Source organism: Acomys russatus, chromosome 19 (assembly GCF_903995435.1).
Source record: "Acomys russatus chromosome 19, mAcoRus1.1, whole genome shotgun sequence".
NCBI lineage: Eukaryota > Metazoa > Chordata > Mammalia > Rodentia > Muridae > Acomys > Acomys russatus.
The window spans coordinates 976,428-998,110 of NC_067155.1; the positions used below are offsets into that span (position 1 = coordinate 976,428).

Consider the following 21,683-nt stretch of genomic DNA (forward strand, 5'->3'; position numbering starts at 1 on the left):
GTGCAGCTTAGACATATCTGTGGGCAGAACTCCCAGCAAGTGGATGCATAGGTCTATGTATGAAGCCATAGCTACCTGGACCACCCCCCACCCCCACAGCATCCTGCTCTGCCCACTTCTGCTTCCATGGCTCTCTTTCGGAGCCCTGTAGCCTACCTATTCTTCCCATCCCTCAGAGGAGCCAGGGGCCTGCCTCAGGATGTAGAAAGCACCCTGTGCTCCTGGCCCCACCCAAGCCACCCAGGAAGTGCTAGACAGGACCTGTCCCGTGTCTGTAGATTTAGAGACAGACTCTTATTATGTAGGTGAGGCTGGTCCCCAACCCTCAGTCTTCCTTTAGTATCTTCCCTCCTGGGACTACAGGCTTGTGCCTGACTCGTGTCTCTTTTTTAAAAGGCGCAGTCACCAGCTTCACAATTCCTACCTCATACACAGCTGCCTTAACCGAGCCTATTGCTCCATCTGCTCCAAGGGCGCCAGGCCTTTACAGTTCGGGGCCTCACCACGCTCTGCTTCTGGTTTCTCACCAGTTGACAACCTTGCTTGACTACCTACCTGTTCAGCCAGGCATCTCTTCGTACCATGAGCCATTTCTGTGTCCCACAGAAGACTTCCTTGTCCCTTTTTTTGTCCTTGCTTTTCTTGTATATGGCGTGGAGTGCAATGGTTGGTCGGCAGAGAGTCGGTACCTGGGAGACAACCGCTCTTAAACTTGCTCACACTTGGGTCCCTGTGGCAGAGGATGGCTGTGTTTATGTTTTATCCCGGACCTAGGCCTGTCTTCCCTCTGGTGTAGGTGGGAGTTTGGGGCACCAAAACATACCCGTGACAGTACTCTGCTTTGGGTGGAGTAGCTGCTAAGCACCCAGCCTTTCGGTCATGCCCCATTTTCTGGCATCTTTGCAGTCTGCCACCTCCTCTATCTTGGTGGGAGCTGCACCAAATAGGAATTGCATGGAGTGTCTTCCCAGTAGCAGCCTTCCCAGGTGTCCCTTCAGCAGTGGGGAGGTAGGGCCCAGAGAAAGCAGCCATGTGTCTGCGACAGCCTCAGGCCATGCTTCAGACTAGCTCTCAAGCTGAGTTCTTCACCTGCCCCAAACACCTGCCCTTGAGGCAGACAGGGCACTAAGTTCACATTTTCTTTTCTCCTTACCCGGATCCAGAGGGCATCCCTGGTCTACTGCTGTCACCTTTCCAAACCTGCGACGACTCTAATGTCATCAGACAGGGAGCCCTTCCTTTCAAGACAGACTCAGAGAGGTGGGAATGGAGCTAACTCAATTTCTCTTGTCCTATGCCTCCAGCATCACCTTACCTGGCATTTGCCCACTGGCATGTCGGCCCCACCTTTGGACAAACTCCAGATCAGTCACGGGGAGGCAACATAGCCCCATAGTTGTGCAGGGCCTTTTCTTAATTGACGATGCAGAACCTGGCACTTTGCTCCCCTCACCTCCCCTCGTAGATTGAGAGAGACAGGGCTGTTCTGATCAATGGCTTGGTGCCGGAGGACAAACCGGTGTGGGACTTCCCTGCGAAGTCTCCCTCCCTGTGTTCTCCTGTCATCAGAATTTACAAAGCTCCTAAGTGAACAGCCCCTGGAGAATAGCCCTAGAATTTTGCAAGTCATGAGCCTGGATATAAACTCTCAGTCTGAACACCACTCCAACCACCCCTCCCCAACATAGGGAGGACCCAGAGCAAGGCAGAGGGATCTGTAGAGCTGGGGTAGCTTGGAAACTTTTCAGTTCGGGGCTAACTAAGGACCACACAGACTGCAATGTGAAAGGCTGTGTGTGTGTGTGTGTGTGTGTGTGTGTGTGTGTGTATGTGTACACATGTGTGTATGTGCATGAATGTGCTTGTGTGTGTGTTTGTGTGTGTGCATATGTGTGTGCACAAGCATGCGTTTGTGAGTGTGTACACTCGTGTGTGTGTGTGTGTGTGTGTGTATGTGTGTGTATATGCATGGGTATGCTTGCATGTGTGTTTGTGTGTGTGCATATGTATGTACACAAGCATGCATTTGTGCGTGTGTGCACTCGAGTGCATGTGTGTTTGTGTGTGTGTGTGCGTGTTGCATAGCTGCTACGTGTGTGCACGTGGAAGTCAGAGGTCAGTAAGTCAACCTCCTTGTTTATTGGTGCAGGGTCTCTCACTGGCAGCTGAGGACCATTGATAATGTAGGCTAGGTGAGTCCCAGGGAGCCTCTTGTCTGTGTATCCCTAGCACTGGGATTATCCTGTGTGGCACCACATCCTGGGAATTAAACTTGGGTTCTTCCATTTGTGGGACAAGTACTTTGACAACTAAGTTATTGTCCCAATACCTGAGTGCTGGTTTTTTTGGTTAGATTTTCATGCTTAGTGACACAGGAAAAGAAAGAAAGAAGAGTTGGGGGTGGGGGTTGTCGCTTGTTATAGGTGGCTTACACTGAAAGCCTTGTCTCAGGACAAACAGACAGAGCCACTCATAGAAGCCAGTCACAGTGGCAATGTTTCTAATACTAACCAGTCTGGAGGCACAGGCACGGGGCCTGTGACTTGCACGGTGGTCCGGGTTTCTGTCCTGGCTCTCAGTCCATCACTGTGATCAAACCTTGACCAAAAGCAACTCGGAAGGGGAAAGTTTATTTTATTTTATTTTATTTTTTTACAGTTTACTACCATGCAGGGAGGCCAGGAGAGGTGGGAGCTGCAGCAGGCTTCCTCACCCTGCTTTTAAAAATATAACCCGGGACCATCCGCCCAGCTAGGGCACCATTCAGAGTGAACTGGGCCCTTCTGCATCAACTGTTAATCAAGAGAAGAGGCCCCAAATGCTTGCCGACAGGTCAATCTGATAGAGGTGTCGAGGTTCCCTCTCTCCAGATAATCCTAGTTCGTGTCAAGTTGAGAACAAACCCAGCCAGGACAGTCACACAGGGATTTCCAGGCCACCTTGTCATGGACAGGGAAGCCCTATCTCAAAAACTAAGCAAATCAACCTCTCTCCCCAACAAAAGAACAAATGGCTCATCGCAATAGCTGTGTCCTCACTGGTCTCCAGTCCTGAATGCAAGAGATGCTTTGGGCGTGCAGTGTGTGAGTGCCTCCCAAGTAGCCAGAAGTCAGTCAAACGGAGGCATTTGCTTGCTTGCAATACTCCAAATATCTCAGCCTCTTAGGCCAAGCTGCCACTTCTGGTCTTCCAAATCTGTCTGTAATCTTTGTTTGCAGACCAGGACCCTCAAATCCATGGGAAATCCTCCATTTTTCAGGAGCATGTGTGACCCCAGGCTGAATGGAATGTCATCTACTGTGAGAAGACTTTTCCTTGCCCTATACAAAGCCTCTTCTTCTGTAAGATGGTAGTTATGGTGTAATGTCGGAGAGTGGCCTGGTGATCGCAGGTCACCTGGAGCACCCAGCCAATGGCCTTGGAGCCCCTTTGTGGAGTATCCTAGCTGGCTGGGCCACACCTCATGAACCGAGCACTCTGGCAGATGACATTGTTTGGGTGGGACTGACCACATTCGTGACACAGAATGAGAAAGTTAGTGAGCTAAGTGGGCCACTCTTCTGGATGTGGTTCAGCAGAGATGGCTGATGCCAAATCTGGCATCCCCAAGTCTCACCGGGTCACAACCCTGTCAGGGACTCACCGAACATCCCCTTGCCCCCCACCCCCGCCCCCCGTCACTGTGCAGACTTGGCCACTTGAGATTTGCATGGGGGATTTGCTCTACTGTCTGGAATGGCATAAACTGAAGTGAGAGAGGAGAGGGGTCCTGCTCTGCTCTGTTTCCTCTCCTGTCCTATCTGGAGGAGAGATAGCTAACAGCCCATCTCCTCCGTCCCCTTTGGCAGGTGATGATTCCCCCCCAACTGAAAACAGCTGAGCAAATTTGGCTCATCACAGCAAAGGTCGTACAAGCCCCTGTTTGGCAAACTGCTCAAAGAGTAAGGGCCACTGGAGCTAGCAAATATTTTTTTGGCTCCCCCCAGAAGCCCAACAAGTTGTCCCCAGATGAGCGCTGTTTGCGTATCTTTTTGAAGTCTCTGTCACTTCGACTGTCTAACAGGTCTTATTTTTACAGTTCCTGAACACCGCGGCGTTAAGAACATCCTTGGACCGAGGACAGAACTCTGTGGCTTTAAGACTTGCCTGGTAAGGACCACCACCACTTTGGAGCTTTATAATTTGTTGAAGGAGGGTGGGGGCCGGGCGTCTGTCTGTGAGTCTGGGGAAATCCAGGCCTGCCAGGATTGTCACAGGTTTCTGCGCTAAGACAGAGCCCCCTATATTCAGGTGGTTGCAGTGAACTGTGGAGGCGGGCCTGGGGTTCAGGTCTTCAGGGAGGGTTGGACGTGTACACAGCAAACTTGCCACTGAATCCCAAATGGAGCCACCAACTGAGCAGAGCTTGGTAAGGATGGCTTCATCTCACCATGGTGTGGCACCTGAGCTGTGGCAGTTTGGGACCAGTGAGCTGGCACTTCTGGAAGCCAGGTGTGACCTGTGTGTGTGCACGCCACCTGTGGTCACTTTCTTAGACGTTCCTACATGATCCAGTGGGCTGGCTAAAAGTTGGGGTGCATCTGTCCCAGAGTAGTGCTTAATCTGTCATCTCAATTGGCCCTGAGACCCCAAGCTCAGAACCAAAGTGTTTTCCCTATGCAGAAGAAGCTCGCAGAAACTTGGGTGATACAGATGCTTTTGCTGGACCCACTTAAGGTAGCCCCAGTATGTCTGTAAACTCACCTCAGATCTAATTAGTCCAGTCCTCCTTTTCTGGCCATGCATCTCTGAGGTCACTCTATAAACCAGAGGAAATTGATAGTGGAATTACGCACTCAGAAATTAATTTTATACTGTACTGAATATATGTATTTTTTTTATTGTGACTTTATCTCATTGAGGAAAGTGCTTACTTCTGATTTTGTGGATATTACTGACCGTGGATTACTTTTATTTTGGTTTTTACACAACAGTTATATTAGAAATTTGCTGTTTTATTCTTACCTTCTTAGTAAAAATCCTTTTATCACACAATGGGTAATTTATATCCATTACCAGGCCTTTCAATCCTTTTCAGCGGGCTGTCAGTGCCGTTGGCACAGTAATGATTAATGTGATCTAATAATAGTGTGCCATTATATTACCTTAGTAAAACATGTACCAACATCCTATTCGGATCTACCAAATTCATAGCTTCCTATAATATTTTTGTTGAAAGACAGGATTACTATTTTTCAAAGCTGGTTTTTCCCCCTTTAACATATTTAATGAAATTCACAATTCTTTGCCTTAGTAATCCAGGGCATGTGATTGGACGTGACGGGCAAATTCCAGGTCTGTGGGCACTGTTGTGATTTGTCAGTTGAGAGCGTGACAGGGCCGGCGATCTGCCGGGGAAGATTAGTTTGTTTTTGTCGGGTCTGGGTTGCTTTGCCTTGAAGAAGAAGAAGAAGAAGAAGAAGAAGAAGAAGAAGAAGAAGAAGAAGAAGAAGAAGAAGAAGAAGAAGAAGAAGAAGGAAAACATAAATTGCCAGGTCTCCGATCCCTTCTGATTTCAATTAAACAAGTATAGTTTAGGTCAAGAGGCAGAAGAATATGCTATTGGGTTCTGAGGTGCTTTTATTTCCTGCCATTTGGTCTCCTCTTTCATCACCGGCTTCAGTCAGCTGGCAGACAGGAGAGGTGGCAAAGCCAAAGGAAGCACCATTAGACAGATGTCCCAGGATGCTCCTCTCTAGCCTTTATCTTTACCTCTACCTTCTCAGCCTGGGCACTGTCAGTAATGCTGAGCTTGATGATCTTGCATTATAAGAAGCTGTTCTTACAGTGAGATATTTCATAGCCTCCCTGGACTTGTCCTACCATGGACACAAGTCTTTTCCCCACTGGGACAACCAAGATGGATCCGGAAATCTCTTCATGGTCCCCGAGGAATCAATCTTTCTTGGAGGCCCGTCCAGCGCTTGTGCTGGACACACAAGCAGATCCCTGTGAGTGTGAGGGAACTTCAGAGGAGGGCTGCGCAGCCTCAGGTACCTCACATCTGTCTTTGGCTCTGAGAGAAGGGATATGTAGGTGGTACGCACGGAACCTCCTTTGCTTGGGTGAAATACAGTTCTTTTTCTTCTTCCTTCCTTTCTCCTCTGTTAGAGAGCCAGTCCTGAGCAAGGCCTGAATCTTTAGTGTCTTCCACTCAAATCCTATTATAATCATGCCTGTGATTGATAGCATCCCACCTTTTCAAAGGGCTTTAAGATCTACGTCAACCAAGGATGACATTATTGTAGTGTCGGAGAGATGTACTCAAGCAATTACACACTCAAGTCAAAGTGGGCAGGGTTGTCCTTCTACCCCTGATGCCTCTGTGATGGAGTTGGAGCCAGCATCTCAGGCCCCACTCCCACCCCTTCCATCACCACCCCAAGTCCTAACCCCTCCCACAAAGCCTCAGTAGGAAAAGAAATGGGGCATTGTCCCTTTAAGTACACAGCTTGAAAAGTGGCATGAATATTGGGGCTGCTTAGGGCTAGAGCTGTGTGTGTGTGTGTGTGTGTGTGTGTGTGTGAGAGAGAGAGAGAGAGAGAGAGAGAGAGAGAGGGAGGGAGGGAGGGAGGGAGGGAGAGAATATCTTATTTTTGATTCAGAACAAGAATTACTACTGCAACATTGACTCGAAATATGCAATCAACTGAAATCAGGGGAAGAATTTTGAATACAAAATTTATATTGAAATACTCAACTCTTGATACATGTGCACTCACATATATGTGTATATTTAAATCAAGGACAGAGAAGATGAGGAGTAAAGCTTTTGTCATAAAAATACTGCTGCAATATTTACCCTCAGATGATTCTGCGTCATTGGAGTGTATTTTTGTACCATTAACGTTTTCCATATGAGACATTCTTGCTTGTTTTAACAAGAGACGAGCAAACGGAGCTAATTCACCTTTGTGTTAGGATTTCAAATGCATTGTGATATCTGGGGGTCGGAAGCACCTTCACCCATCTCGGGTCTGCCGTCCACACTGAAGGGTACAGCTGGTCGGGGTACGGGTATGTTGTGTGTTGTTCAGGGTTGTTTCCCTAGTTCTTGGAATGGAACTTGATAAATAGTATGTTCTTAATAGTGGAAAATGCATGGGTGGATAGATAGATACATGGATGGGTGGGTGCTTAGATGGATGGATGGGTGGATAGATAGATACATGGATGGGTGGGTGCTTAGATGGATGGATGGGTGGATAGATAGATACATAGATGGGTGGGTGCTTAGATGGATGGATGGATGGATAGATAGATACATGGATGGAGGGATGGATAGATAGATACATAGATGGGTGGGTGGATAGATAGATACATGGATGGGTGGGTGCTTAGATGGATGGATGGGTGGATAGATAGATACATAGATGGGTGGATGCTTAGATGGGTGGATGGATGGATAGATAGATACATGGATGGAGGGATGGATAGATAGATACATAGATGGGTGGGTGGATAGATAGATACATGGATGGGTGGGTGCTTAGATGGATGGATGGGTGGATAGATAGATACATGGATGGGTGGGTGCTTAGATGGATGGATGGGTGGATAGATAGATACATGGATGGGTGGGTGCTTAGATGGATGGATGGGTGGATAGATAGATATATAGATGGGTGGGTGCTTAGATGGATGGAGGGATGGATAGATAGATACATGGATGGAGGGATGGATAGATAGATACATGGATGGGTGGGTGGATAGATAGATACATGGATGCGTGGGTACTTGGATGGATGGGTGGGTGGGTGGGTGAATGGCTGGGTGGCTGGATGGGCATTTGAGAGGGCGAAGGGATGGGTGGGTGTACAAATGCATGGATGGTGGATGGGTGGATGTACAGAAGGACAGATGGATGGGTGGGCGAATGTCATGTAGACACGTGCGCAGATGGCTCCATTGAGCAGATGGATGGATAGATAAATGGGTGATCAGGTAGACGAATGTGTGAGTGACAAATGTATGGATGGGCGAGAAAAAGAAGGAATGGGCAGAGGGATGGGTAGTTGGTTGGTTGGGTGGTTAGGCGGATGGATCAATGTATTGGGAAATGGATGAATGCACAGATGAGTGGGCAGATAAGCAAAGGGCTAGATGGATAAGTGTACATGAATGGATGGCGGAATCGATGATGATACAAGGGTAGGGAGTGGGCGCGTGGGACTTTGTCTCAAGGCTGAACATACATTCATGAAAACAGTGAGCTCTCTGGTCCAAATGAAATACCACTTAACCATCTCTTCATTCTTAGCTTCTTAAACTTTATAGGGGAGGAAAAAAAAAAAACTTTAAAATGGGCAGTTGTAGCCAGGCATTCTTTATTTTATTTTATTTTTTTATTTTTAATTTTTTTCAGGTATTCTTATTATTTCTTCTTTTCAGTCATTTTTTTTTCTCTCCAAGTAGAGGAAAACATGTTTAAGGCTGTATAAGGCGATCTCTCTAAGTTGAAAGATACTTTGTTGCCAAAAAAAAAAAAAAAAAAAAAAAAATCATATATGTAAAGATCTCCAACAGCACAAGCACCCGTTGCTGGGTTGAAAGACGTGCACTAGAGAGAATGAATGGGCAGAGGCAAGTGTAGACAGGTGGATGGGCCAGTGTATGGGTAAGAGGATGACCAGCTCAAGTAGGGGCAGGTCACACGTGTCAAGGAGTTCATGAGGCTCAGAAGACCCTCTGAGCATCTGTGTGATGCCTGTCTCCTGGCCAGGACTATAACATTTGTAGAGACTCCTGCTGTTTTCTTCCAATGTTCTGAGCTTCATTTCCTTAGACTGGTCCACCCTCAGCCAGGTAGGGCCAAGCTGTCCGTTGAGGACTCAGTGTATGGTATATTCTTGCCATCCCGGTGATGGCATGGTCCAGGTCTCTCTACCACCAACCTTCAAATGGTTGTACAGTGATCATGGCTACAGCATCAGGGAGAAAGTTATAGAGGAGGGAGAGACATCCATTAATTATCACCGTGGGCCTGCGGTCCCAGCAATCACCCCGGGCCTAGGATCCTAGCAATCACCATGGTCCTGGGGTCCTAACAATCATGGTGGGCCTGCGGTCCTAGCAATCACCCTGGGCCTGGGGTCTTAGAAATCACTGTGGGCCTGGGGTCCTAGCAATCATCGTGGGCCTGCGGTCCTAGCAATCACCATGGGCCTGGGGTCTTAGAAATCACTGTGGGCCTGGGGTCCTAGCAATCATTGTGGGCTTGGGGTCCCAGAAATCACCCTGGGCCTGGGGTTCTAGCAATCACCCTGGGCCTAGGATCCTAGCAATCACCATGGGCCTGCGGTCCTAGCAATCATGGTGGGCCTGCGGTCCTAGCAATCACCATGGGCCTGGGGTCTTAGAAATCACCGTGGGCCTGGGGTCCTAGCAATCACTCTGGGCCTGCGGTCCTAGCAATCACCATGGGCCTGGGGTTCTAGCAATCACGGTGGGTTTGCGGTCCTAGCAATCCCAGTGGGCCTGCGGTCCTAGCAATCCCGGTGGGCCTGGGGTTCTAGCAATCACCCTGGGCCTGCGGTCCTAGCAATCCCGGTGGGCCTGGGGTCCTAGCAATCCCGGTGGGCCTGGGGTTCTAGCAATCACCATGGGCCTGGGGTCCTAGCACAAACATAATGAGTTTTAGAACCATATTCCCTGGGTCAGGACATCAGCTCTACCGTTCATTGGGTGCATGATCATGTGCCAAGTGGCTTACACTTCCATTTTCTCATCTATACATCCGAAATAACACCAACGTCCTGCCACGGGTTCTACCACGCTGTGTACTTGACACAGTGTCTTGGCTCCAAGTCGGTAATGAGTGTGCGAAACGTTCACTGTTTTCACTTTATTTTCTTGGTCATTTCTTTATTTTTGCTGCTTTTAAAGTAAGAATGATGATGAAACCATAAACCGTTTTTGGAAAAAATAAGGCCCCTCTGCCTCCTACCAAAGCTAGATCCCCAAGATGTTGCCAGGCATGTGGTCGCCCAGACATCCTTGGGGACCTTGGTTAATAAGTGCAGAAGACTTCAGAAAGAGTGGCGAGTTTCCTAAGCCAGCTGCCCCATCCTGCTTCTTTTGTGAGGGAGCATTGTTGACACACCACTGGGGGTTTGGGATTTGCTTGCTGCTGGGGGAGTGAATTCTGGGCATGGAAGCCACGTGGTCACAGTGGGCGAGTTGTTCCCGCTTTTGAGAGAGAGAGGGAGGGTAGCCCCGGTCGCTTTGCTCTCACACCCGCCTGGGAGCGAGTCTGCTCCACATCATAGCCCGCTTTCATATTTTTAGCTGCCACTGAAATTTCACATTTTTTTTTTGCTTTTAGTTTATTATGTATGCAAGTATCTTGCTGATAAATTACATGTATAATTGTACCATCGTAACTACTGCTAGTCAGCGACAACGTATAATTAAACTCACCCTTGTAGTCATTGAACTTTTCTGTCCCTGACAAGATCATTGACCACCCCAGGCGGGGTGCACCTCCATGAGGCGCCATGGAAGTGCCTGGGTGGTTGAATTGCCCTCCTGCTTCTGGCCCACGGGGCACTCTGGCACAACCCCTATGCTGGTAAGCATGCACCAGGCGAGTGACTCTGGACCTCCTGTGCAGGACAGAAGGGGCAAACTGCAGGGCAGGGCCTGGCACGTCTCTCTGTGTCTGTGTATATGACCAACTCACTCAGCGTGTGTGCTTCACATACTTAATAAAGTTCTAGAATGATCTTCCCTGGACACTGATCTCTTTTCTCACACACAACACCGACACCTCTTTATCCGTTCTCTTTTGGGAGAGTGTCTGCTGAACCGCTTTGTGTACCCGGGCCAAGGATCAGTCCGCTGTCGTACAAGGATCAAGCAGGACACACTGTCTCTTTGTTTGATCCTTTTAAAAAAAAGTGTTTGAAACTTTAAATCTGTGGTGAAAAATATGTAACAGAAACAGCTTCCTGTTCTGTTATTTGTTTGTTTGTTTTAAGGCAGGCTCTCACTATGGAGCTCTGGTTGGCCCAGAGCTTGCTATGTTGACAAGGCTAGCCTTGAACTCACAGAGATCCACTTGCCTCTGCCTCCCCAGTGCTAGGATTAAAGGCGTGTGCCACTATGCCTGGATTCCATTGTGGTCATTTTAAAGCCTGTGGTTTAGTGGAACCATATATTGTCCCAGCCATTCCCACCATCCACCTGCAGAACTCTGTGGTCTTAGTGACTAGATGCTGGCCCCGCCTTACTTTTCTCAGCAGAATGTCCTCAGAGCTCACCTCTGTTGCAGACACAAAGGAATTCCCTGCCTCTCTAGTGTCCAAGTATCTACGATTTCATTGAAAATACATCTCAAGTTTTGCTTATCTGTCAGTAAACACTCGCACGTTCCCATATCATGGCTTTTATAAGTCACTCTCCGGTGTGAGTGGCTTTCTGTGTTTCTCCAAGAGTCATTCCTCAGTTCTTTGGACACTTAGCCAGAGGTGGAGTAACTGGGTCATATGAAAATTCTATCTTCACCTGTTTGAGGAAATCACCATATTGGTTGCCATATGGCTGTACCATTTTACATTGCCGCCAACAGAACCCAAGAGTCCAAGTTGTTTTTCAGTCTTTGGTTAAAAAGTTTTTACCTTTAATGCTTATTAAAAAAAAAATTTCACCATACATGAAAGTTGTATGCCATTCAAATGTCAGCGTACCAATAAAGTTTTATTGGCATAAATTCACATTCGGAGTCCTATCAATATATTGACAAGCAGATTCTCTTATTCATTTTCATCCCAGCACAGCAGAGATAGGTTGTTGGGGAAGAGACTGCAGCCTGTGAGGATAGACAGCACATCTGAAGAGTAGACGCCTTCCGAGAGGCACCACTGGCCTGTCCCTGTGACGGTTCACTGTGCTCCATACAAGTTTAAGCACCATCATGCAAAAATTGCTCTTGATTTTCAACATTATCATTATTGAAAAAGTGCTTTTCTAGGGAACTTTAAGTTTTTTAATTAAAAAAATTTTTCCTCCAGTCAGTAGCGGTGCACACCTTTAATCCCAGCACTCGGGAGGCAGAGGCAAACGGATCTCTGTCAGTTCTAGGCCAGGCTGGCGAATAAAGCAAGTTCCAGGACAGCCAGGGATGTTATACAGACATATCTTGTCTGGAAAAATAAACAGATTTGTTTTTGTACAATACTTTTTTTTTTTTTTTTAAGATTTATTTATTTATTACATATACAGTGTTCTGCTTGCATGTACACCTGCTCACCAGAAGAGGGCAACAGATCTTAACATAGATGGTTGGGAGCCACCATGTGGTTGCTGGGAATTGAACTCAGGACCTCTGAAAGAGCAGATAGTGCTCTTAACCACTGAGCCATCTCTCCAGCCCCAACGTTCTGATCATATTCTCTCCCCTCCCCCAAGTCCTCTCAGATCCTCCCTCCACTCCCTCCCCCAACTTCATGTTTATTCTCCCTTAAAAAATCCAAACCAAAACAAGAATGCTGAAAACAAAACGGCACACAGAGTCTAACCTGTGTTGACCAACTATTCCTAGCAATGGGGCCTGCCCAGGGACTGCTTGCCATTCCGTTGAAAACAGCTGATTTTCCATCCCCAGCAGCTGACAGTTGTAAGTAGCCTCTTGGCTAAGGGGGGAGGGGACTTTGCTCCCAGCTCCCCTTGTCCCTGCTTGTGAGGGTTTTGTGCGTGCTGCCATAGTCTCTGGGAGTTTGTATGTTCATCAACTCTGTGGTGTCTGGAAGACGTTGCTTCCTTCAAGTCGCCCACCCACCGTATTTGCCTCTTAAAATCTTTCTGCCTCTTCTTCCACAGAGATTCCTGAGTCTTGAGGCTGGGGCGGGGTGGGGCGGGGAGGGGGTGGAGCCTTGAGGCTGGGGCGGGGCGGGGGTGGAGCCTTAAGGCTGGGGCGGGGCGGGGTGGAACCTTGAGACTGGGGCGGGGTGGGGGTGGAGCCTTGAGGCTGGGGCGGGGCAGGGCTGGAGTCTTGAGGCTGGGGCGGGGCAGGGGTGGAGCCATGAGGCTTGACCAGGGTGCGTTTGGTAAAGATGCCTCATTTGGGGGTGTGTGCCCAGAGGAGGTCTCTCACTCTGCGCATTGTCCACTCGCGGGTCTCTTATTAATTCCCATCTAGTGCAAGGAGAAGCTTCTCTGATGAGGGTTGGATGATGAACTGATCCTTGGGCATGGGAATATGCCATCAGGAGTCATTCTATTTGCTTGCTTGCTTGTTTGTTTGTTTGTTTGTTTACTTATTTTGGCAGGAAATATATCATTTCATAGATTGAGTTAGCTTTAAGCTCACAAACCACAAACCTCCTGCTCAAGCTTCTTGAATGAACTATTAGTTTTTTTTTTTTTTAACTGATATCAGAAAGAGATTACCAGACATACTGTTGTTGGGAGAGAGAGGGGGAAGGAGTGAGTGACAGAGATCTCAGAGGGAACGTCGTCGTGTATATGGTATTTCTGGGGATGAGGGCAGGGACTGGGGATGGGTACGGAACCCGAGCCCTAGTGTTGTTATGGGCCCTTCCTGTCCTTACACATCGATTCTCGGTCCTGTCCCGCGCCCTCCTCTTTCTAGCTCTGGTGCCTTGGGTTCAGCCCTGCCTGTGCACTCAGTATTTCCTCTTGACCAGAAGGAAAGCTGAGCAAGCTAGAAGCTTCTCGCTAAGAAGAGGGAGTTATTTCCGTAAGCGGGGGAGAGAAAGCTAGGGGAAATAAGGATGTGTGCAGGGGCCTCCTGCCCCGTTTGGTTCCTTGGGGGTCACGCTTTGTTTCAGATGAGTCCTTGTGTGGATGTTATTGGAGGCTGGCCTCAAACTGCTGCTTCCCCTGCTGAGTGCTCATGACAGGCATATACCCTTACCACACCTGGCCCGATCCCCTTTCCTCCTGGTGGAGAGTCTCCTGCCTCAGCCTGCTGAGTGCTCATGACAGGCGTGTACCCCTACCATGTCCAGCCTGATCTCCTTTCCTCCTGGTGGAGAGTCTGCTTTCTCATTTCTGAGAGATCCCGAGGGCACCTCTGTGGCTTCAGGGGATGGCATCTGTTCCGAGTGAGGTGTTGGGTGGTGCGCCTCCTCCATACCCACCTCCTTCCCACTTGCTACCTTCTGCACCCGTCAGGGGGTCCAGAGTCAGCACTGGGAACCTACCAATACTTCTTGATGCATAAAGGACAAAGCGTGCAGAGTCATTTCCTCCTTCTTCACAGAGAGAAGACTAGTTGATCCCACATGTTTGTGTGTATTTCAAAACTAGTCAATCCACACCCAAAAAGTGAGAGGGCCCCCAGGGAATGGTAGATCTTGTGACTAGTAAAAATGAAGGGGGAGTTGCTTTCTTTTCCTATCTGGGAACAGGCTGTACCTCGCTAGTGACCACTACCTTTCTTTCTCTCTCTCTCTCTCTCTCTCTCTCTCTCTCTCTCTCTCTCTCTCTTTTCTTTATTTCTTTTTTTGAGGGGGGCAGTTTCGAGACAGGGTTTCTCTGTGTAGCCTTGGCAGTCCTGGACTCTCTTTGTAGACCAGGCTGGCCTCGAACTCACAGCGATCTGCCTGTCTCTGCCTCCCAAGTGCTGGAATTGAAGGCGTGCGCCACCACCCCCTGGTGTGACCACTACCTTTCAACAATGCGTTTCATGCACTGTGCTTTGAAGTCCGGCGGCTGTACAGCTTTCTGGTTTAACGCACCACACACAAAGCAAATGATTGGACTTGTAGGATGATGATGATGACGGTGGTGGTGGTGGTGGTGGTGGTGGTGGTGGTGGTGGTGGAACTGGTGTGTGAGAGCATTTCAGGAAAGGCAGCAGAGATGTTGGACTCTGGGTTTCATCTTTGAAAACTCCAGTGCCACTTGAAGAGCAGGGTACCAGCAGGAGCTTGGTAAGTCTCTGAAGGGTGAACGAGACTCATAACTCCATGTAGGCTGAGTTGGGAGGATGTGCGGTGCCCTCTTTCCACTGGCTTTGGGCAGGAGGCTATGTATGGTTTACGAGTGGGTCTCTGTCTGGTGCTAGACTCTACTGCTTGGTAACTCACTAGGGTAGGTAGTAGCATGGCCACAGTCTCATCTGATGTTGGTTTTGCTGCCTCTGGTTTGGACTGCTGCCTCCCTTCAGTCTCTTTGGCCTGCTAGCAGCATGATGTGGACCCAAAATCGAAGAACTGATTATTCAAAGGGGAAGGGAATGTGGCGGGGTGGTGGATGCTCATGTGTGGGTGCATGTGTGTACACATGCGTACAATGTTGAACATCCCCTAGCCTCTATATCACAGTCACCTCCTGAGACACTGCTGGAAGACCTTGACCTTTTCCTCATGTTTATGTACAGACTGTTTCATGTTTTAAAAAAAAAACAGCTAATAGTGTTAAACCATGCTTTTATAAGTGAGCTGAACACCACAGAAAAATGTTTTTTACCTTAACAAAATGTAGCCTTAGATAATAGTAAAAAGAAATCTAAGTATGAAGTGGAAACGCTGTTTTTCTATTCCTCTCCTACAAGGGTGTGTGTGTGTGTGTGTATGTGTGTGTGTGTATGTGTGTTTATGTGTGTGTGTGTGTGTGTATGTGTATGTGTGTGTATGTGTGTGTGTGTAAGCCTAGGAGTAAAGTTTTGTTCCAAATATGACAAGCCAGATACTTCCCAGATTCCATTAGCAAGAAGCGAGTGGCAAACGACCCTAGAGGAGGCTTTGGGGCCTTGAACTCCAGCTGCCATTAGCAGAGCAGCCACCAGCCCTCTTTCCCTGAGAATTCTGGGATAGAAAGCTGGGAAACGGTTTCGGGGAAGGTGGAGGCAAGCCATCTTGGATTGAGGTGACGTGGGCATGGGACGGGGCTGATCTTGGAACGAGAAAGAGGCTCGGGTTTTGATCCATTACTGTCATTCTAGGTGGTCCTGAGAAGGCTCAATCATTACAGGCACCAGTGTCCTTCTGAAGGTTGAGGAACTTGAGGTAGGGTAGCTGGGGGTAGGGCACATCTGTAATCCCTGCCTGAGGCAGGGGGATTGGAACAGATTTCATGCCAGCCTGGGTTACACAACAAGAGAAGACTTTGTCTCAAACACACAAACCACAACACGATGTAGGTAAAGGCATCAGGAACCTCCCTTGGAAACACGTGGTTTGACACAGATGTGTGTTTGCTGCTGGTCCTTGGACCACACTTGCATGACAAGGTCCTAGACTGGTGTCCTTTCTCAAGGGAAGCCAATTTAGAGTAGCTCAGATTACTTTTAGGACTCACCCGTGTTTGGGCCTCATTCAGGACACCGACTTGTAAATTTCTTCCTGGGAGTGGTGGGCCTGGAAACATGTGGTTCATACACAGCTAAGGAATAATCATCCAGGCCAGTGTAGGAAACCTTCACAATTCTCCTCGGAGAGACAAAAAAATACAAATAAAAATAAAAATAAACAAAACAAAACAAGGCAAGACAAAAACAAAACAAAACAAAAACCCAACATTGGGTCCTATTTCACATTTTCTGATTAAAAAACTCTGGGCTGAGTCTTGGAACCTGCATTTCTAGTGTATTCTGAGACAACGCCTGTGCTGCCTGCCTCGAGATCACACTTGAGAACCAACAATTTGATGTGGTCAACTGTTGACAGCCCTTACAGAGGGGGTGGCACCGAGAGTCCAGGACATTCCCTGCATGCTTTGCGTCCTAGAACTCTGACCCGAGGAAGCAAGAGAGCGAAGAAACAGGCACACAGATGCAGAAAAGCTGGGATTGGGTGGTTTGGGCTCTCTGATGGGGAAAACTTAAGTGTGTTTATTGCATCTAGTTGAGCAGAGAGGCAGGGTTGTTGCACACAAGGAACTGGGCTGGGCTAATCTCTGATGGGGAGCAGTCATCTGGCCGTACGTGTCAGGGGGAGAAAGCTATGGTGGACGTTTCCTGCACACACTGTCAGCATTCACCCTTGGGTCCAAAGAAGGCTTTGTCATTCCTCTGAGCCTCACCCAGGGAAGGCTTTGCCATGCACGTGGGATTGAGTCATTCGTTGGTCTTTGCATGGCTGCGACCATGCCAAGCAATACACACTCACTCAAGACTTCGCCCCTCTCCACACACTGCCTCCAGGGTCAATTCATGGGCACCTGCTTGACATGTGTCTGTGTAAGCTTTCTTTGGGAAAGATTTGTGAGTAAACAAACAAACAAACAAACAAACAAAGAAATTGTTTGAAAACCTTGACTTTTTAAAGGCGAAGCTTTCAGTCATGGGACTGGAAAGTGTTGGTGTGCTGTGGCTGAGAGACAAGCTGGGAGCCCTTGGTCAACTCTGTTGCCAGATGTGGCCCCCCGTCCTTGGTATGTGCTTTGGGCTCTGTGCTCTGTCACCTGATTGCTTGCACCCATTCTGAAGCCTCCACAGAGTCAGTCTGGCCTGGTGCTGAGGAGATCAGCCTTTGGCAAAACCCAGTGTGTGCAGCTGCCGGCGCCTGTTGACTGTGAGTGACAAGCACTGCCCTCATTTTGTATGCATGATCTCATTTAATTTCTGCAATGATCTCATGGAATGAGTCTTGTCATTATCCCGTTTCAGAGAGGAGGTTCTGGTGCTGCCTTCTGGGGGTGGCCGTGGATGAGAGAACAGTATCGGGGCTGCGAGGTAGATGAGGGTCAAGGTGGATGAGGGTGAAGGCTTCGTCCAGGTCTGGTTGTCTGCTCTCTGGGACTGATCACAGAGCTCAGAGGCAATGACCGTCCTAGGAGAGAAGTCAATGCACTTGTCCACTCTTGGTCCAAGGCTCCTTAGGGAACCTGGCTTAGTGAAACTCTTCTTGGGAAGAACCCCTTCGTTTGAACCTTGATTGTGACCATTCTGAACATCACACAGAAGGAAGAATGGGTAGAGCTCCCCAGGGTCCAAGTTCTGTTTCTGTGGCTTTCTTTTTTGCCTTTAAACAAACACTGGGAAGCCAGGAATGAGTCCGTCAAAGCAAGCTCTTGCTGAGGCAGATCTAAAATGACTTCACCTCCTTTTTTTTTTCCACTTAGGGTGCTTGGGTTGGAGGTTGAAAGAGAGATAGAGGCAGGTCTATGGTCCTTCCTCTAAGTGGTAACTGACTCATTGGTGGGAGAGAGAATGGATGGGGCATCTCTTGGCCTCCCTTTGGGTCACCTGCTGTTATCTTCACACGCGAGTTGAGCTTAAGCACGCAAAAGTGGTATTGACACCACAGAGGAGAGGCATTTGAAAGACAAGGTGGCTGAAGAGATCTTGAGATGTCCAGAGGCGCAGTCTAGTGGCTAGAGCTGTGACATATTTTTCCTGTACGACAGAAACTGAGACTCTTCCCAAGCGAGCATTTAGACGTGTCCTGAGGTACTGTGCCGCAGGAAGCCCCGGACCGTCCCTTTGGTCCGCTGTGATCTATTGTCATCTCACCGCTAGATGGGTTCACAAAGAGCCAGAGTTGGAAATTCCACTTTGGTTGCCACAGGAACCCAATTACATGCTCTCTTAGTACACCTGATGGTGACGTGGCGTGCACGGAGCTTACATCTAGCTGCAGAAGCCACCGCTCCGCGTTTTTCTTTAGTAGGACATATTTGGTCTCAGTCTACTTCTTTGGATACTCTAGTCCCTCAATCCTTAATCTAAAAACATCAGCCACAAAGCTCTTTCACTTTTTGAGTGGGACTGCATCTTGGGAGAAAGTAGACGAAGCCGCGCTTCGACATAAGACACAGGGGCGACCTACTAGGGGAGGTGTTCCGTGCTCAGGGTCAGGAGAAACATAGCTAGCTGCTTTCTCTCTCTTTACAAAGGAGAGGAGCCACAGGTCTTGGCTTAGGACTTGTAATGATGGTAGCATGGGCAAGGAAGCGGCCTTGCGCTTGGGTGTAGCTCTTTTCCTGGCAGCCCTCTGTCCAGACCCAGTGAGAGCTGTGGGGAGGGGATTCCTGCCTTTATTGTAAAGCACGCATGGAGCTTGGAGGCAGGACTCCTGAGCCCTTGGCACAGTTCCCACCACACCTTTTCTTTAGAACCGTGGTCTAATTGTAGACACGTGTTAGTAACCAGGCCACAGACAGCACCGTAAAGTCTGAGTCAACCCCATGTCCTCAGTTGTATCTGACCAGAAGCTTCTTAGGTGATGCACCTAGGTCTATCCTGTGGGCCAGGCCCTGCGTTACCAGCTGTGTGGAGAGGAGTCGGCTTTTCCTGGCCTTTCTCTCAGAGGACCAGTGAAAGTCCAGGTCAGGCAGGGCCTGGTCCAGGTGCAGGACTTGTCTGTGGCCAGGACTTCTCCGGCCCAGGCCTTATCAGTACCAAGGTGGACTGGTCTGCAGTCTACTGAGGACAGATCTCTTGGTGTTCTCCTGAGTCAGTGTTCCCCAAGCCCTGGGGGCTTTGGCGTAGGGATTTTTGCAGCAGCCCTGGCCATCAAAACTTTGCAGGAATAGCTCCCTGACCCTGTCTTTTCATCTCATTCCAAAGAATTTTGCTTTGGAATCTAGAAGACGTGGGACCAGAGAACCTGTCATAGGGGTGGGATTGCTGAGAAAGTGGGAGTCAAGTTAAGTTCCGTACAGGCAGGCACTTGGGTCTGGGTGCGGCTTTGCAGATAGGGCCTGGGTTCTAGTTAACACTGAAACTGGGTCCAGCTTAGCCTCTTTTGCCTCTCAGCTGTAAAGAGTCCGGCTAACCATCTTGAGTTTCTGGTTCTCCTATTTCTCATCGGGAAGTAAAGGTCCTAAGCTGAGCCTGTCGGTGCACACCTGTTATCCCAGAAGTTGGAAGGTTGAGGGGGGAGGAAGGAAATTTAGTCTGGGCCACATTTTGTAAGTTCAAGGTCAACATGAGCCACATTGCCAGGCTAGCTAAAGATACATTGTGACAGGTTGTCGTACATAAAGAAACCAACCAAAAACATGCCCCATATTACACACACACACACACACACACACACACACACACACACACACACACAGAGAGAGAGAGAGAGAGAGAGAGAGAGAGAGAGAGAGAGAGAGAGAGGAGATGACAGAGACACTGTGCTGCTCGAACAGTCACCCAAAACTCTCTATAATGCTGGGGCATCATCTTCAGCCGTAGTTCCTGATGGTTTCGTGCTTCTTCTTGCTGTCGGTATAGCTTATTGTATATATATGTGTAATAATGTAAATGTATATGTTAAAAACATTTAAAAAATAAAAATAAAAACCATCTGTATTTGGGAGCTAGTAAATTGCACAGGGGACCTAGAGTCTGCAGTGATCTAGAGAGTAGGTTTTGTGAGCAAGGCCAGGGTCAGGAAGGTAGCCTCTGAGAGAGGAATCATTCATATTTATTGAAACTGCTCATTTTCATCACCCAGTGTTTCCTTGGTAAAAGTTATATATAATCCTCTATAAGTGATGAATACCTTGGAATTCACAAATCCTTTCACTTTTGTGATTGGCAACATTAAATGGCAAGAGCTCATTTAAATAAGCAACATCTGGACATTATTATTTTTAGGGATTTTTTTTCATGTGTTGATTTAGAAATCTGGGGCCTTTATGAATCTTGCATGAATATTCTTTTATGTTCACATCTACCATCAAGACACAAAGAAATAGCCAAAAAACACTGTCCAGTGATTCTTTGATGCTTTGCATTTGTGATTTTTTTTTTTTTTTTTGAAACAACGCACCCATTGTGAGAGAGAGAAGCTACGGGATGAGTTGTCTGGGGGTAGGTGGAGGGAGAAGCTTCATTTGCTGGGGCGAAACACCCTGGCAATCTGCAACCACACCACGGAGAAAGCTTGGATTTTTATATATAATACTGTAACATTTTAAAATAACAATATAATTTTGGACGGATGATATCAGAATATGGCATGCACTATTTCTCAGAATAATCCAATTGAGAGCAATGTATTCTGAGCAGTTTTGGTAAAAATAGAAGATCTATCATTACAGGGTATAAGATAACGCATTAATTTTTACGAGTGAGTTATGAAGATGTACAACTTGGTTGAGGGTTAGGATAAACATAATATTCCTTAATTAATCCATTATGCCACAGTACACATGTGCCATTTTATTACCTTAAAAATGAAAAAATGTCAAAAAGGGAAATTGCTGCTTTTTATATAAAAAAAAGGCTTTTTTGAAAAATCATAAAATGTCTAATCTAATTCACCATATAATACTAATGAGCCCAGGAGCCCATCTCAATGCACAGTTTAGGATAAAAGTCATCCATTTCTGGCAGTCAAATTCCAGAACTTTTCAGACGAGGCAGGACCTTTCAGCACCAAACATCGGAAATGGCATTTGCGGTTAGAAGTGTTATTAATAGCTATTTGTTATTACCATGGCAGAGAGTTCTGGAAATTCCCAAGTACCCTCTTTGCATTTGCCACCTAAATCTTATGGTCACATATGTCAAGATCGTTTGTGGAGTTCAGCCATTTTTTTTCCCACCCTTGAATCTGGTTAACATTTGCCCATCCCAACTGTATAGGGAAGACACACACACACACACACACACACACACACACACACACACACACACACACACATCATGTGCTCGAATGCACACATATGCATACAATGCTTGCACACACATACATGTGCACATGCAAGCGCACATGCCCATGCACATACACACATGC

At 47.8% G+C, this 21,683-nt stretch overlaps 1 protein-coding gene across 1 annotated transcript in view; it reads left to right on the top strand.

Annotated features, from left to right (window-relative positions):
- The first annotated feature begins 4,056 nt into the window (after positions 1-4,056).
- The window catches only part of Znf536 (zinc finger protein 536), a 409,410-nt gene continuing 391,783 nt past the window's right edge, over positions 4,057-21,683 (top strand). Inside the window, exon 1 of the mRNA XM_051162177.1 lies at positions 4,057-4,149. The gene's annotated coding sequence lies outside the window, so the exon portion shown is untranslated. The remainder of the gene's footprint in view (positions 4,150-21,683) is intronic.